Source organism: Thunnus thynnus, chromosome 8 (assembly GCF_963924715.1).
Source record: "Thunnus thynnus chromosome 8, fThuThy2.1, whole genome shotgun sequence".
In the NCBI taxonomy this organism is placed as follows: domain Eukaryota; kingdom Metazoa; phylum Chordata; class Actinopteri; order Scombriformes; family Scombridae; genus Thunnus; species Thunnus thynnus.
The window spans coordinates 2,139,824-2,157,807 of record NC_089524.1 but is presented as its reverse complement, the minus strand read 5'-3'; positions in this window follow the sequence as shown (position 1 = coordinate 2,157,807).

The following is a 17,984-nucleotide window of genomic DNA, read 5'->3' as shown; positions in this document are numbered from 1 at the left end:
TTGCAGTGAGGGCGGATAGTTGTTGAAGAAGAAAAAAGTACTGTTTAAACCTAATGTCACAGTTATTTAGTTTATGCTAGAAAAGAGTTAATGTGTTACAGAGTTATAAGTGGGACAGAATGATGTTCAGGGTTGAGTTGAGTTGTTCTTTGGGTCTATAACAAAGGGAGAGATTAGAAAAAAAGGGGAGAGATATCAAGCATAGACCTCTTTACTAATAGTACAGTCACGTTGGGGATCCTGGGTTGACAGGAAACATATCAGGGCAGTCCGGGGATTATTTGATACTAAAGAAATTAGAGAGACTGGTAAAGTGTACAAGCGCTGAAAACCTCGTGTTCTGCAGCGGCTCAATAAACGTAGCAACGTTATTTAGCAACTTTTAGGAACAAATCAACCTGCCTGTAGCAACTTCCCCTGGAAAGTAGTTGGCAACGATACGTAAAAGTAGAGACCCATTATGCTTTCTTTTTTAAAAATAACTTATCATTAAAAATCTAGATATTCATCGACAAACACAGCGGGAAAAAGTAACTCACCTCGGGAAGAAGAAGAGGAAGAAGCGTTTCAGTCTGGTGATGACTCTGCATGTCAGCGAGCTCCATCCACCTCCACCCCATCCCACCCTCATCTCCAATACATCACGTGTCCACTCCCCTTATCGCCTCCTTGAGTGTCTGTAAGTGAGGCTGAATTGTTTCCAAGTTCAGATTGGCTGAGGCTTCCCACTTCCTCTGTCACAATAGGCTGTTAACATGTGTGCAGGATAAAACACTGCTTTCATCCTGCTGCTCTGCTGTTACTTTCTCTGTCTGCAGAGATCATCACACGAAGCGATGCGTCCTTGTATTTAAAATAAGTCCATCTAAAACTGAAACTAACACAAAGCAAACACAAGTCTAAATAAGTTGGTTTCCAGGGCAGAACATTTAAAGAGGTCATATTGTGTGTGTGTATAACACTTTAACACAGTGCTTAATAAAGTGTATCTGACATGTTTTGGTAAAAAATACCTCTAGGAGCAAGTACCATAGCAGCCTCCTCATCCTGTCTTAACAGCCCTGTTCAGAACAGCCGGTTTGAGTGTAAATAAGCTTAGATTTTGCTGTGATTTAATTGCAATAAACGGATCAAAACGATGCCGAAATATCTAGATCATGATGTCGATCTGTAAAAAGCCTGAGTTCATCCTTTGTCAGGGCTGTCTGCAAGACGACAAGCAAGCAACTTTTAAAATGCTTGTTTTTTTAATGGAGTTCGGATCGATCAGAGCTATGCTAACGTTGTAGCTGTTCAAAATAACGTCATCTAAAGGCATACATACGACAGCAATGTTATTGTTTATACACATAGATATCTACATACTGTGTAACTTTAAAAATATATAAACTCACTGGCATTTAAGACGTTTATTACTGATAACAGCAGGGGAGGTGGTGTGTGACTCCGGTGTTGGCACACAACAAGCAAGATTGAAGATAAATCCACATAATCCCAAAAGTTTCAAAAATAAAGTCCTCCCGCCGCTGTTTGTTCCTCCACAAGATGAGACAACAGCAGCAGAGCTTGCTGAGGCCTTCTGTCGTTAAGCAGTAGCTCTGTCTCCCAGTCCAGACCCACAATACAACAGATTTTTCGCCCTTAGCTTAGCATAGTTTAGCCTAGCTTTGCCCCATGTGACGTCAGAAGAGGCATTAAATCTGAATGGCTAGTTGAATAACATGAGTACAGGGCAAGCCCGCCCACACCAAACTGACTGGATGGTCTTATTCACAGCTTGTGACTTAGTAGGCATATCAGAGACCCAAATAAATACACATTAACACTGAAAAGTTTTCATAATATGGCTCCTTTATGTGTTAAATTCAGACACTTTGACATTGTGAGGAAAAGCTCTGCTCTGTCTGTTCTCCTCTCACTGTGCTGTCAGTCTGCTGCGACACAAAGCGTCTTCTCTCACTGATACAGTTCAGATCAGTGAGCCTCACTTCCAGGATAAGGTTGGCTTTAATGCTGCATGTACACAAAGATTTACAGTAACCACGTTACTACAGAGCATGTTAACACACTGATTGATCTACACATTTAAAACCTGAACACATCTGATTGGATTATAAATTAATCATTTATTCTTCACTCAGACTGAGTGGCTGTAGTTTGTCAGATATCAGCTAAACTGGTTCTGGGTCCGTATTAAGATGATAATTTATTCAGATATTACTTCTATTTGGACAGACCTGAGAGACTAAAGGAGGTATTGACTTGAGGAGCATCGATCTCTCTTGTACTATGTTTTGAAGACAAATATGTGTACTATCTGGAATGTATATCAGATGGCACCAAATAAACACAAATTAGCAAAAAGAAAAAGTGATAAAAAAGGTTTTGGTTCATAAGAGCAGAGAGAGGTCGAGTGGGCCAATTTACCAGGAATAGCTAAAAATCTTAATATGCAGTTAAAAGTAGAATATTTCCTCCTGAAATGTTGTGAAGTCGAAGTATAAAGTATAGGAAAACTTTACCTGAATATCCTACCAAAGTACTACTATTGAGTAAATCTATTTTCCACAGCTGCCCACTACAACAACAACAACAACAATAATAATAATAATAATAATAATAATAATAATAAGGAAGTATATGTAGATAAATCAGTTTTTCATGTCAGCTGATCAGAACTGAAATTTCACTGTTTTCAGTCTGTTGTGTTTACAAATATTAGTAATAAACATTTTCACAGCTTCACAAAACACTGATGAAGTTGATCTGCTGCTGTTCAGTATTAAAGGACTTATCAATCAATTTGACATAATTGGCTCAAGTCGTGTGTTCTTGAATGATGGTGAGGGTCCGGCCTACAGCTTATAACCATCTGAAGGGTTTCTGCTGAAAATAAGATGAACATAAACATGTAAAGATGTGATGTGTAGCATTTTACACACAGCAGGGAGAACAGGGTTAGGTATCATTCAGTCAGTAGATGTCACTCCCTAGAGGGCGCTGTTAAAATATTCGGTACTGAAATTTTTCAGAATTGGGGTCAGAGGTCACCTACATGGTTATGTCAGGAGTAAGACACTTGCTTTTACATAATGTGCTTATAATAAAACAATTATTACCATTAAAAAGTATGAGAGGAGAGATATAGTTTAGTTTTTTCTTAGCTATGCTACAACATGTGGTTGTTACTTTGCTGCTAGCAAAAAAGCCCAGTTGGGGGATGCTTGTCACATTCATGAACATTCAACATGAAATAAACGTTTTAAATTTATTTTTAATTTTGCCTCCATTTGTTTATTTTTCCCTACTAAACTAACATATGTACTACCAACCTCATTGTCGTGGTAAAAGTGTGAGTTCAGTGTGAATAGGTTTACTGTGCATAATGAGCAATACAAAGCAAACTGAGGCCCTGATCCCATGATAAAAAAACTAATGCAATATTATAAAACATGATTTTATATACTTCTCATAACCCTCCTATTGTGGAACTTATTTTCCAGACACCACCTCATTTTTTAATCATATTCAACTATTTGGTGATTATTGCTGAGTTCATTAGTGACCTTGACACTTTGGTAATAATCCAAGTATGATTTATCTTATATATCATACTTGAAATAATACTGTCTCAGCATCTTTCACCTTTTCTGAAAATAAAATGGGCCTAATCATCTTACACAGAGAACCAAAATGTTACATCACTGAGTAGCCTTCTTTCAAGCATCCCTGGGAACTGGCTCTTATTGACATAATGTCATCTTTGCACACTCACTGGCACATTTGTTTGATCATGGGAAGGCAGTTTCCACGACATCGTGATGGGGATGGTTGTCATAAGTGCACAACACGTATTTTACAGTCCTTCTTTTGAACAGAATAAGCTTAATGAGAGTAAGATCACTCCATTCCTACCTGACACTTTAGGCTTCCATCACACATTGAAAGGGAATCTATTAAGGATACAGTTTTTGAGGGATTCAAATGAAAGTAAAAAGTGTGACTACAAACCCCGTTCTCCCCTAAATGATTGCACATTGATTTTTTGACCTGAGTTAAGTTACAATAAGAGACCACTGAGACAGCCAGCGTAAATCATTTTATTTACCAGCAGGTAATAAAATCAAAAGGATATACATAATAAGCAAGCAAAGCTGACAAAACACACATAAATATTCAAATCTTACCATAATAACTAATTAATTAACTAATTTTTTAGTTCCCATATATACATACACTTCAAATCACTGTAATCTCTTTTACTTCACTATTGGGGAGTTAAATATTTTTTCAGTAATTGAAAAAGAATAAGTAATCATAAAGATTTTACATAATTTATGGGAAGATTTTGATTATGCATTGAATTTATTTACTAATCTAAAATAAAAAAAAGAAAGAAAAAGAGCCTAAGCAGTCAATAATGCGGCAGAAAGCTTCAGTATCATCAGCTTTAGAAAAACTGAATCAACACATTTAAACAATGATCACCATCTGATCACAATAAAAAACCATCAGCATATTTCATAATAATCTACGACTCGTTCTGCTGCCCTCAACTGGCCAAATAATGTCAATGAATGCAGCAGCAGAAACGGCTTGCACGTGATTAAAAACATTTTTAGCATTGCTGGCATAAAAAATATTTAAAAAGCAAGAAGGAGAAGATTTCATACCCAGACAAAAGCACAATAGAATAAAGCGATATACAGCAAGAATAAACTGGAAAGTCGTTCCTGAGTCCAGGAGCCCTGAGAGCAACACATGAACTGAACTGTACAAACAGTATGTTTGTACATTAGTTTCCGTCTTTATCTCACATATAAAACTCTGTACAATACAGAATCTCTATCAGATAAATCTGACTCTTATTTATTATAAAAGTTATAATAAATATATCTCTCCACTTCCACAGTTGAAGAGCAATGACACTATCTATCAGCATGAGTTCTGACAGTTTAGGGTTTTGTTCTTTTGTTTTGTTTTGTTTTACAAGCTTCTTTATTTCCATTCCCGTCAGTTTTAGGTGCTGAGACCTTTGACCTTTGTGATAACGGAGGCTGATAACATTCAGTATTTTGGACTGAAGCTTGTTGAAGTGTTGCAGTCGCTGGAGCTGAAAGCCCTGATACACCAAGCCAACCACTGGCTGTCCGGGGACTGTTGGGGTTCACTAACGTTTCATAAAATCTGAATCAGTTTATTGAATCTGAATCTTTTTGAGAGTCCTCATCAAATCTAATTAGGTTTCGCTTCTCTAAATAGCTTCAGAGGCTTGAATTAAAAATATATTTAAGGACCAGTGTGTAGAATTTAGTGGCATCTAGTGGTGAAGTTGCAGATTGCAACCAACTGAATACCCCCCACCTCCCCTTGCAAGTGTGTAATCTACAGTGGCAAAAAAAACTTGTGAAAGACCCTCTCTAGCGACAGTGTTTGGTTTGTCCATTCTGGGCTACTGTAGAAACATGGCAGTGCAACATGGCGGGCTCCCTGGAAGAGGACCCGTTCCCTCTGTAGATATAAAGGACTCATTCTAAGGTAACGAAAACAACGATTCTTATTTTCAGGTTATTATACACTTTAATAATCCATTTCTGCCGAGTCTGTTCCTCTAGATGCCACTAAATTCTACAAACTGCACCTTTAATATGATATTTAACTGGGAGATTCCAACAACTAAATATTGACGTGACGTGAGGGAGTTGAAAAAGGTTCAATTTTCCGCAAATGTCCTCCAGTTGCGTTTGTTTTGATTCCTTCGTGAAACAGAAGCACAAACAGTGTGTTTACATGAACTTAAACTACCAGATTACAGTCATATTTCTCCAGTAAAATGATTTCTTCTGGCGGCGGAACTACGACAGCTGTATTTGATTTTGGGGAACCCTGACGTCACAGCCTCTGCAGCGCATGGACACCAGCTCACAGGTCTGCAACCTGGCCTGGTCCCAACATGCTAACGAGCTGGTAAGTGACACATACACACTGTGCACAATTGATCTGTTGCTAAAGTTATAACAACAAGGTTGTTATGATGACAGCACCTGCACTGAGGATAAGGTGATACTATTCGTAAGCATCAATATGATGCTTATAAAAAAGGTTCACTGCAGCAGTGATGATTTAGGTGTGTCAGAATGAACGGGGTGAAGTCTTCTACAAGGAACTGTTATTGTCATTTTTTTATTTTGTACTTAATTTACATCAATTTGTAGGAATTTGTTTTTTGGTTGATCTGCGTAGAACCTGTTCCACTGATGCCGCCTAATCCGACACTTACACAGACTGAATGTTGAAAACAATTAAATATTAAAAAGAAAAGTCCAATATTTAAATACTATTTGAGATATTTTATATCTCTGTTATGGTTTACTGTGATACACTGGCACATTTCGGCGTTATCTAGTGCCATTATTTTGATAATTTAATGTGTTTTCCATTAACATATCCTGTCACAAACAGGGCCTTGTGACTTCAGTCAAAGGTTTTTCTTTAACTCCTGATTCATTTTTCCAAAATTTGATTGTGAGATACTCTGGAAAATACATCTCGGACATTTAAACAAGAAACTTGGTTACTGTAATTGTCGGAGATTAGAGAAACGTGATTTCTATTTACTGTTTATGAGTCTAAGTGCACATGTGCATAACAAAATACTGCAGAAAGTATCGTAACAGCAGAGCGGCGAGAAAGGAGCGTCCTCTATCACTAATAAAGTTAAAGTTATTTACAGTGACCTGTTATTAAAATGCATGTAAACCTGAAGTGCTTCAAAAAGACTTTGAGTTGTCGGCATCACTTCTTTGAGGTCAGCTTGGTGTGTCGGGGAACTGGATCTATGTAAGAACTTCAGCTCCGGATCTATTTGTCTGGAGAAAATTCAACCAGACAGACATAAAACTTGACTGCACTGCTTTTTGAGTATGAGCCTCTTTTTTTGAAGCACATTTACAACCGGACAACATCTCGCAAGCTCATATACGGCAGCGAGGTTTGCATCCGGAAAACGTCCGCTGGGGATCAGCGGAGCCCCGGTCTGGTGTAATGAACCAGACCGCTTGGCAAACTGTGGAGAGAAGATAATCACCTCTTGATTGCACCCCAAAAACTCCTGAGCAGCTTTTTTTTTTTTTTTTTTTTTTTTAAAAACTCTGTGTTATTTATGTGTCCAGTGTCAACACTAGAAGCAAAGAACAACGATTATATTTTTAAAAATGTGCCGGGTCTGAGGGGGAGGCGGAGGAGTGAAAATCTAACACACTCTACCTTTAAGCAGCAAAATCATTCAGACAGAAATGATTAAAACTACTCAGAAATGTGTGTGACTTTCATAAACAACTCTTGATATCCATATTTGCTCACTCACTCGTAGTGTGAGTGAACAGGAATCTACTTGAGTCAGACGGAAATATCACTAAAGATGACTGAGAGGTTGAGGGGAAGGCCTGAGAGGAAGTCATCTGGCTTATAAACTGCTTGCGAGTGCTTCGAGTGTTTCTCAATGAACTTCACTCATGGTTCATTGTGTTTCCCAAACCACAATGACACTGTCAGTAATGTTTAACAGATTTTTTTGTAGCTTCCCTTTTTTGATCATATTGCAATACTTAAACCAGCAGTCCATTCATTTATTTTAATTCATTTCGGAATATAAAAATTGATACCGGATGTCATTTTTTCCCATTTTAATACTCATTCAGCACGAAGAGACAAGACTTTATTGGTTATCTACTGAATGAAAGTTCTGATGTTGTTGTCTATCTGTTGTCTGTATCAATTGATCAGATCTGTTATCTATAAGAAAATGTCATCAAACACAACATTTATTAAACTGTCACCTTTATGTGTTTGGGAAGATCAAATCTGTTCAAATGGTCTAATTGGCTAAAGATATGGAATTAACACATACATTAAAGTTTAATTTCTGGTAGGTTAATTAGACTTAATATCAATATATCAATTGGGATTTTGATGTGACTTTAAAAATCTACAATAGATTTGTGAAAAATATGTAAAAGTTTTAACATAAACTATGAAAATCAAAACTGCAACTTTCATCAAGGGGCCATATATTTCTACAGGAAGGCTGGATTTGGACCACTGGTTTACAGTATCAGAACTTAAGGTTACTTTTCTGTGTACTTTCTCACAGACGCTGTGTTAGTTTCTGTTGTTAACAAGCAGCTCTATGTTTCTAATGATACAAAAGATTTAAAACTTTAAAACGGACTCAATCATTGTATTCAGGATTTATAACATTTCTTAGCGCTCAAATCAAACCAGAGTTTACAAAAATGAAATCAGTTCTTTAGTGAACGTTAACACGCATATTTGCACCGTTGGCCAAATGAAAACTTTAAGGAAACAGAGCTGAAGAATCCAAAGTACTATATTTAAGTATAATTTTGAGGTACTTGTACTTGAGTATTTGCATGTGATGCTACTTTATACTTCCACCCCACTACATTTATTTGCCAGCTCTAGTTACTTTTCATATCCAGATTTTACAAGTAAATCAGATGACATACTTCATATTTCTTACATTTTATGTTATTAATATAGTATCAATTTGTAGAGATCTGTTTTCTCTTTTTTCTCTTGATCAGTGTCAAAAAACAAATGAAATCCTCTTTTAATTAAATGTTGTAAGACAATAAAACATAAAAAAAAGAGAAGAATATTGTACGTTTATTTAAGTAAGATTTTGAATGAGGGACTTTTACTTGTAATGGAGTATTTTTAGACGGTGTTTTTTTTACTTGACATCACCAAGCCAACTATTTTGCAACGGACAGGCAAGTAATTCATTTCATTCTTCTATGTTCTGGTGTGAGCAGGGGCCAAGAGATTTCAGACTTTCTTGTTTCATGTCACTCCAAAGTGCAAAAATTTTTGTGTCATTTTTGAAAACAAGCTTAGGATTATTGAACAAACACATTAGGTCTGTCCGGCAGTCCTGCTTTCTCTGAAGATCTGATGAAATCTAAAGATTTATGTTGCTGCCAAAAACAAAGAAACTCTTTCATGCCGTTATTTTGCACTGCAGGTTATCCATTCTGGTCCTTCACAGACCAGACCAGCAACTAAAACTGAAATGCTTGGATTTATCTTTGATTACTTTGCATATTAAAAAAGGAAGATAAATAGATTTTTTTTTTAAATCTGTTATATAAAATCACAGGTGAAAATCGAGTTGTGAAGGCACCATTTGCAACAGAAAGGTATTTTCTTTGTTTTCTTTTTAAATAAAGGTTTTTTTGTATGAACATCTGTAAAAACAAACAGAAATGTGACGACTTTGGGCTCCTGGACCTTGTAACAACCTCCCTGAACAAGTTTAAAACTCCTTCTAAACACTTTTGTGTTCTTAGACCTCTTAAAATCCATATTATGATTAAAAATAAGATCTAATAATAAGCTCTATTACTGCTTAAATACATAATAATAGTAAGATATCACTTTATCAATAGTTATATTTAATAGTTTGTTGCACTTATGTCATTTGTTTTTTATAGAATACTATTATATTATGTTATTATTATTATTATCATTATTATTTAAATCATTTTTGACTAGAGTTTGATGATGACAGAATCAGTCAGTTTCTGTCCATATGTAGCCAATGCCGAACATGGACAGAACCATAACCATTCATACTATGACGACTTGCGGAACCATCTCTGTGTCCTTCATCTGGTAATTTGCTGCAGTGTATGAAGATCCTCTTCTGAGTTTGGAGATGTATTTCCACAAGCAAAAACCCACAGCGACAAAAGTGACGACAACCAAAACACTGATAACGGCGATACAAAGCCAAATTTTCAGTGGGTTTGGACACCAGCTTGGAACGAGGCAGGTCATGGTGGAGTTCACTGAAAGGAGACAAAAGGAGAGAGGAAAGTGAAACTAAAGCACAGAAATGAAAAATATCATGTTACTGTTTTGAAATCGAGTTGTTTTTTTTCTTGTTTGTTGGTTTTGTTGATGATGATGCTGTCATGTTTTGCTATTTTTCCGTTTATATTTGGAAAAAACATATACAGTACTGTGCAAAGGTTTGAGGCACTTTAGATGTTGTCATTCTGCAGCATGACAACGTCAGTCTGGGATTAACATGAAGAGACAGAAGCAGCTGAGACGCCGAAATCCACAGAAGAAGAAGAAGAACTGTGGCAACTTCTCCAAGATGCAGGAACAACCGACTTGCCGAGTAGCTGAAACACTGAGAACTGCTGCTGTTTTAAAGGCAAAGCTGCTCACAGCAAATATTGATTTTCTTTAAGTTTCTGCTGTTTACTCAACTTTGGATCAAGTTAACTGATAAATAAAAACTATTCGAAGCATCCTCACTTTACTTTTACTGCCAAAAACATTTGCCTAGTGCTGTATATGAAATATTACTTTAAAAACACTCAAAGCACAAAACAAGAAACAAACACACAAAAACCAACTGCTGTCTGCTTTGTCAGAATTAATCTCTTCCACTTCACCCCTATTTTGGAGCAAAAACTAAAATAAATAAAGGTCTTTCCAGAAAGGAAACATCACAAAGTTTCCTGTGACGTGTCTGAAACACTCAAGGTGGTACAGAAACAGAGTAGGACATTGTTACAGGAAGTAAAAATGGAATAAGAATGTTTTTGCAGTTTAAATAACTGCCTGTATGTTTGTCTGTAAAGGTGGAGGACAGTATGAGGCTGTGAAATAAATACCAGTGAATACCTGCCTCACATTTGAGGATAGTACACAGTGTGACAAATTTACAGTGTTTTTTACATGAAAATGTCCAGATGAATTTCCAAAAAGGACTCAATATTGTTATTGCAGCTAGGAAATTACTAAGCCTTTTAAAAAAATTTAAAAAAAAATTTAAAAGTATTGAGAGACGGACTATAAAATATAGGTTGATCCTTTAAGTGACATTTTACACCTGGTATTTGTAGTTTGTAATTGACTTTAAGAGCTAAAGACAGTCTGATAAAGTTTCTAGAGTCCAATTCAAAAACACACATACGAAAACCAAAAACAAATACAACAACGGAAACGTGCTGCAAATGAAGCACGTACTGCTGGAAGCCAAAACAAATAAAACATCAGCAAACACACTGCAAATACAGAAATGATGCAAAATGAAAAAACACACAAACCCCGAAAACAAATGCAACAGAAAAACGCTGGATTTTCATATGTGTTTTTTAATTGGCATCGTTTCTGAAGCTGCAGCACGTTTCTCTGTATAATCTGCCTCTATGATTCACTGTTTTTTCTTCTTTTTTTTCAAATGTAAAACAGAAGATGTGATGAAACCACATGAGATGCAGCAAGTACATCAGCTCACTTCTCAGAAAATTCAAGTCAGGTTTATCTTCTGATCTTTTCCACTTATTCTCTTTTGCACACTGTGAGAGGTGTGAATCACATAGAAAACAGTCAACAACAAGTGTCTGTTTTTCTCTTTCACACCTTCAAGCTATAAACAAGGTTTGCAAATTGAAATATAAAACTTTCAGGTGCAGGAAACATGATTTAGAACCCCATTTTTATGATATCCTCAGTACATGTACAGTGTTGCTTGAAAGTTTGTGAACCCTTTAGAATTTGCTCTATTTCTGCATAAATATGACCTTCCATTCAAGTCCTAAAACTAGATTAAGAGACATCAGTTAAACAAATGAGACAAAAACCTTATACTTGTTCATTTATTTATTGAAGAAAATGATGTTGTTACATATTTGTGCGTGGCAAAGGTATGTGAACCCCTAGGATTATCAATTCATTTGAAGGGGAAATGACAGTCGGTTGTTTCAATCAATGGGATGACAATCACGTGTGAGTCTGGGAGGCCCTACCTTATTTAAAGAAGAGAAATCTGGGTCTTCACTGTCAAACCCTGAGCTTCACAACACAGGTTTGTGGAAGTGTGTCATGGCTCAAACAAAGGAGATTTCTGAGGATCTTAGAAGAAGAGTTGCTAATACTCACCAGGCTGGAAAGGGTTACAAACCATTTCTAAAGAGTTTGAACTCCACCAGTCAACTGTCAGGCAGATCGTGTACAAATGGAGGACATTCAACACCATTGTTACCCTCCCTAGGAGTGATCAAACAACAAAGATCACACTAAGAGTAGGCGTGTAATAGCCCGGGAGGCCACAACAGACCCCAGGGTAACGTCTAGGGAACTAAAGGTCTCTCTTGCAGTGGCTACAGTCGATGTTCATGAGTCCACCATCAGGAGAACATTGAACATCAATGGTGTACATGGCAGAGTTGCAAGGAAAAAAGCCACTACTCTCCAAAAAGAACATTGCTGCCGTCTATGGTTCACTCAAGACCACTTGGATCAGCCAGAAGGTGATTAGAACAATGTTCTGTGGATGGATGAGACCAAAAATGAACTTTTTGGCTTGAATGAGAAGCATTCTGTTTGGCGATGAGTAAACACTGCATTCCAGCAGAACCTTAACCCATCTGTGAAACATGGTGGTAGTAGTATCATGGTTTGGGCTGCTTTGCTGCCTCTTAACCAGCACGGTTTACAATCATTGATGGAGCTATGAGTTCTGAGTCATACCAGCCAATTCTAGAGGAAAATGTCAAGGTATCTGTCTGTGAACTGAAGCTCAACAGAAAGTGGGTCATGCAGTAAGACAACAACACTAAACACACATATTGTTCTACCAAAGAATGGTTAAAGCAGAAGAAAGATAATGTTTTGGAACAGCTGAGTCAAAGTCCTGATCTTAATCCTAAAGAAATGCTGTGGAAGGACCTGAAGCATGTAGTTCATGCAAAGAAGCCCACCAACATCCCTGAGTTGAGACTGTTCTGTAAGGAGGAACAGGCTAAAGTGCAGAGCTGATAAACAGTTACCAGAAATGTTTGGTTGAAGTTATTGCTGCAAAAGGGGGTCACACCAGTTACTGAAAGCAAGGGTTCACATACTTTTGCCTCACACAAATATCTAAGATTGGATCATTTTTCTCAATAAATAAATGAAAATAATGATTTTTATTTTGTCTCATTTGTTTAATTGGGTTCCCTTTATCTAGTTTTAGGACATATTTATGCAGAAATACAGAAAATTATAGAGGATTCACAAACTTTCAAGCAGCACTGTAGATATGTGATGATGTACTATGCATTTGAAGTTACAGTTATTACAATCTGACAACACTGATGTTAAATATTCAAACCAGGAACATAAAAGCAGTTGTAGAAGAAGAACTCAGATCCTTTTCTTAAGTAAAAGTACCAATATAGCAATGTATAAATACTCCATTACAATTAATGTTTGGGAGTTTTAAATTATCTCAGAAAGAAGTTTGTGTATCTGAATTGGGGGAGTATAGAGAGTCATAGAACTGTCTAAACGGTGCCATTTATCTCTTTTTCTTTTCTTCGGTCAGAAGAAGTAAAACTTATAATTTGTCCTCTTAAAAAAGCTTTAAAAGCTTCCCACCTAGTACAGACCGAGGTCAGTGTTGTGTTCTATTCAAAGATGTTTTTGGACCCTTTGAGTTGTTTCAGTTGAACCATAAACCAGCGTTAAAGTGTCTGAATTAACAAACAGTCAAATGTTCAGCCATGGAAAGGGACTTATATTTAGACATCTGCAGAATACTCTGCTTTAGTTTCAGTTTTAGTCAGACTTTGGGTGGAATTATTTTTAAATACAACGACACATTGCACCGTGCAATGATCTCTCATTCAGCTGCTCTGCGCTGTGGTTTCATTATTATTATTCTCTCATTTTTACATACAGGCTAAATGAAAGGTGCAAGATTACTGTAAGGCGCAGTGAGATCTAATCCTCAATTAAAATGGTCCTTTTAAGTCTTGAGGAGCAAAAATCATCTTCTGAGTTGTGCATTAAAATAGTTCTTGATTTGAGATAATGTTGGTTAAAATGATCTGCTTTTGAAGTTATGATTCATTCCCGTATAACAATACAGCTACATCAGCAAGTGATGCTTACAGCTCCCACTGTGTGTAAAAATAAAACAGGTGGGATTGGAATTAGATAGTTGTTGTGAGTCCATATTATTTATTCTTTGTTGCAGTTGTTAGATTTTGAAGATGCCTTGTGAGTATTAAGAATAGCAGCCCTCAGGTTTAACATTGTTTAACCAGGTTTAATTATACAAATCATATTGTGATGTCTTGTAAGAATATTTCATTTATATAAATTGTTTGCCCTTGTTTAACTTTGAAGATGGCCTAATAGCAACATACTAACATTGTAGGCTACATAATCTTTTTATAAATATAATGTCAAATATGAAATAGCCAGTCTTCTAATAATCATTTCCCATCTTGATCCACCCAATTATAAACTGTTTTTGATGCATTCCTGGTTTTCACAGTAGCCTCAACCTAACTAATCTAGACTAGTGCAGGTGGCTGTTTCGTGAAGAAATGCAGGAAATTTATTTTAAATTACTGGGGTATGACCCCCAGACCACCCCTTCCCCCCACCAATTATATAACTTTTCAAGTTTGCTCCGTCATTTTAATACATAACCAGGCGCCCATGCCTGGGAGCGTTGATAAAGTGAGGAATAAATGATCAGAGAATGTAGGGTCGTCCTCATTGGGACCATATGCATTCACTAAGTTAAGGTTTTCATACAATAAAATGCCTAGATTATGTATCTACCCTTGGGATCGATTGTTAACTTTACTAATTTTAAGACTAAACTGACTGTAACTATACTGTGTATATGGACAAAGCTAGAAAAATGAATACATTCTTTTTGTCAGATTTATAAAGCTGTGCGTATGCATTGCTCTGTTTTATAAATCTATATGATTGTGGCTCCTGCACGAGCCTGATTTCCTCTCCTACAGGTAGTCATTTAATGCAAACACACCATCTATCAGCAGTTTGCATCAACATGCTGCCTGGCTGTTTACATTTTGGCAAATTGTCTCCATTAAAAGTCTGCAGAATCAGCTGTTAGCAGCTCCTGTTAGCAGTGTAACATGGATGTACAGACAACTATCACTGGATTACTTTGTTCTGCAATTTTAGGGATCATCTTTTTTTTCCTATGATTTCTAAGCAGATTTATGGACGTGATATCTCAACAATCATCATAAGAAATGTCAGAAATTTAATAAATGATGAGTTTGTAGCGCTCACTTCGACAGATGTGTCACAGTTGGGGATAGAATAAAAATATTAAAATAAAATAATGTCTCCTATGTAAATTAAAAGAATGATGCAATCGATCACCAAAGAGTAAAGAATCAATATCGAGTTTATAGACGCATTATATAGACTGGTCAGTCACAATAAGTGCAGTTGATTAACAAACTAAACAAACTATGTTTTATTATTTAGAGTCTGTCTCTTTTTTTTTTATTTTTCATCTCCACCTCATCATGTCACTCTAGAAAAACTTCACTGTGTGCTGGTCTGAAGTCTGCGTGAGGTGCGCACAGTCTCACCACATATTTTACCTTTAGAAATACCAATCTGGGCGGGAAAAGGTTTTTGAGCAAACTAGAGCTGCAACAATTAGTCGATCGGATGCCAACTATTAGTTTAGTTTAGCTCATTAGCCCATTAGCCGTCACACTAGGCAACAGCTGCTCTTTCTGGGGTCCACATTAACACAAAATACTATTAAATTAATCGCCAGGTATTTTGATTGTTGATTAATTGTTTGGAGTCTTTTAGAAAAAAAATGTCCAAATTCTCTGATTCCAGCTTCTCAAATGTGAATATTTTCTGGTTCCTTTAATCTTGTGGACTGTTAGTCTTCGGGAAACAGTGATTTATATTTTGACATTTTAAAGACCAAACAACTAATTGATAAATCAAGAAAATGATGAAAAGATTAAATTGATAATGAAAATAATTCTCAGTTGCAGCCCTAGAGCAAACACATCATTTATACATCCAGCTCCATGTTTTCATGGCTGCAAATGGAAATATTCTAGATGTCTTCTGCTTGACTTTATACACCTGTCCCTAAATTCAGTCTGACGTATTTGGTAGCTTTTGACCCTTTGTGATCTCAACTAGAATTTACCATAAACGTTTGTTTAACAAAAAAACAAACAAACAAAAAAAAAAACCCAACCCAAATTAGGCATTAAATTGGATATGGCCTCCTGTAGTGTGACACTGATACACTGAAACCTTTTACATGCAGTTAAACACCTGCAAAGTTATTGTTTCACACTTCTGTACTTCTGTGAATCTGTTCAGGAAACAGGTGAGTGGTGTGTGTGTGTGTGTGTGTGTGTGTGTGTGTGGGTGGGGGGGTGGGGGTGGGGTAGTGACTCACCAGTAGGTGGGCTAGTAGGTAGACTCAGACTGCAGTTTACTGGAAAAACATAGAAAGAGAAATGTGTCACTAAATGTGTTGATGACATACTATATATAAAACAAGTTCAAGTTTGCATTGGAGTTTAATATTCTTGTCCAACATGAAATATATAAGTTGGAACAGATATGTTGGACATGTGTATGTACATATGAAATGTACACTGTACAATCTGACAACACTGATGTGAAATATTCAAACCAGGAACATAAAACCAGCAGTGGAAGGAGTACTCAGATACTTAACTTAAATAAAAGTACCAGTAAAACAATGTAAAAATACTCCAATTACAAGTAAAAGTCCTGCATGAAAAATCCTCCAAGTATTATGAGCTTGATGTAGTTAAAGTATTGCAGTACAAGTACATAAGTATTATGAGCTTGATGTAGTTAAAGTATTGCAGTAAAAGTACATAAGTATTATGAGCTTGATGTAGTTAAAGTATTGCAGTAAAAGTAGTGGTTTGGTCCCTCTGACTGATATATTATTATATATGACATCATTAGATTATTAATAGTGAAGCATCAGTGTTAGAGCAGCATGTTACTGTTGTAGCTGCTGGAGGTGGAGCTAGTTTACACTACTTTATATACAGTTAGCTAGTTTACTCCAGTGGTTCCCAACCTAGGGGTCGAGGCCCCTCCAAAGGGTCAGCAGATAAATCTGAGGGGTGGTGAGATGATTAATGGGAGAGGAAAGAAGAAAAAACAAAGTTCTGATACACAAATCTGTTTTCAGTTTTTGGACTTTTTCTCTAATCTTTGATTTTTGCTGAAATATTGGATCATTTGAACATTTATTGAAATGAAAGCATGTGAGAAGTTTAGAGGGAAAAATCACTATTTGGTGGAGCTGTTAACAACTCATAGACATGTGAAATGTGACCCCGACTACACACTGCTTTTTGTAAGACGTCAAAAGCCAAAAAGGTTGGAAACCACTGGTTTCATCTTTAACGATGTGTTGTATTTTAAAAGCTTGTTATATTATCCATTGTGTCAAATCTTCATCTGAGAAGTAACTAAAGCTGTCAAATAAATGTAGTGGAGTAGAAAGTACAATATTTCCCCCTGAAATGTAGAAAGTAGCATCATATGGAAATACTCAAGTAAAGTACAAATATCTCAAAATCCTACATTTTACAAATATTTTTTGGCATTTTCGTCTTTATTGGACAGATGATCATGTAGAGAAACATCCCAACGTTTAATATTTTATACAGTATTTGAGTAAATGTACTTAGTTACTTCTCTACTGCTAACAACTAATGCTCATTTCCATCCACTGCTGTTGTTTGAATATTAGCAGATAAACAGCAGGTGGTGCTAATTCTATAGTCGGTGTGATTAAACTGTTGCAGAAGAAGACACAACGCGATGACGTCATTACAAGAGTGACAGTCAAAGCTCCAGCGATGTAAAACCATGTGGAAAACATGGTGGAAATATGACGTTTCTGTTAGTTTCATGTACTGATGTGAGAATGGTTACAGTCTCCTCATCGCTCCACACAGATCTGATGTTTTCAGCTCTTCAGTAATGTGTAAGTCACATGATTCATGTAAGTTATCATCATTACAGTAACTTTGAGAGGAGAGAGAGCGAGAGAGAGAGAGAGAGAGAGAGAGAGAGAGAGAGAGAGAGAGAGA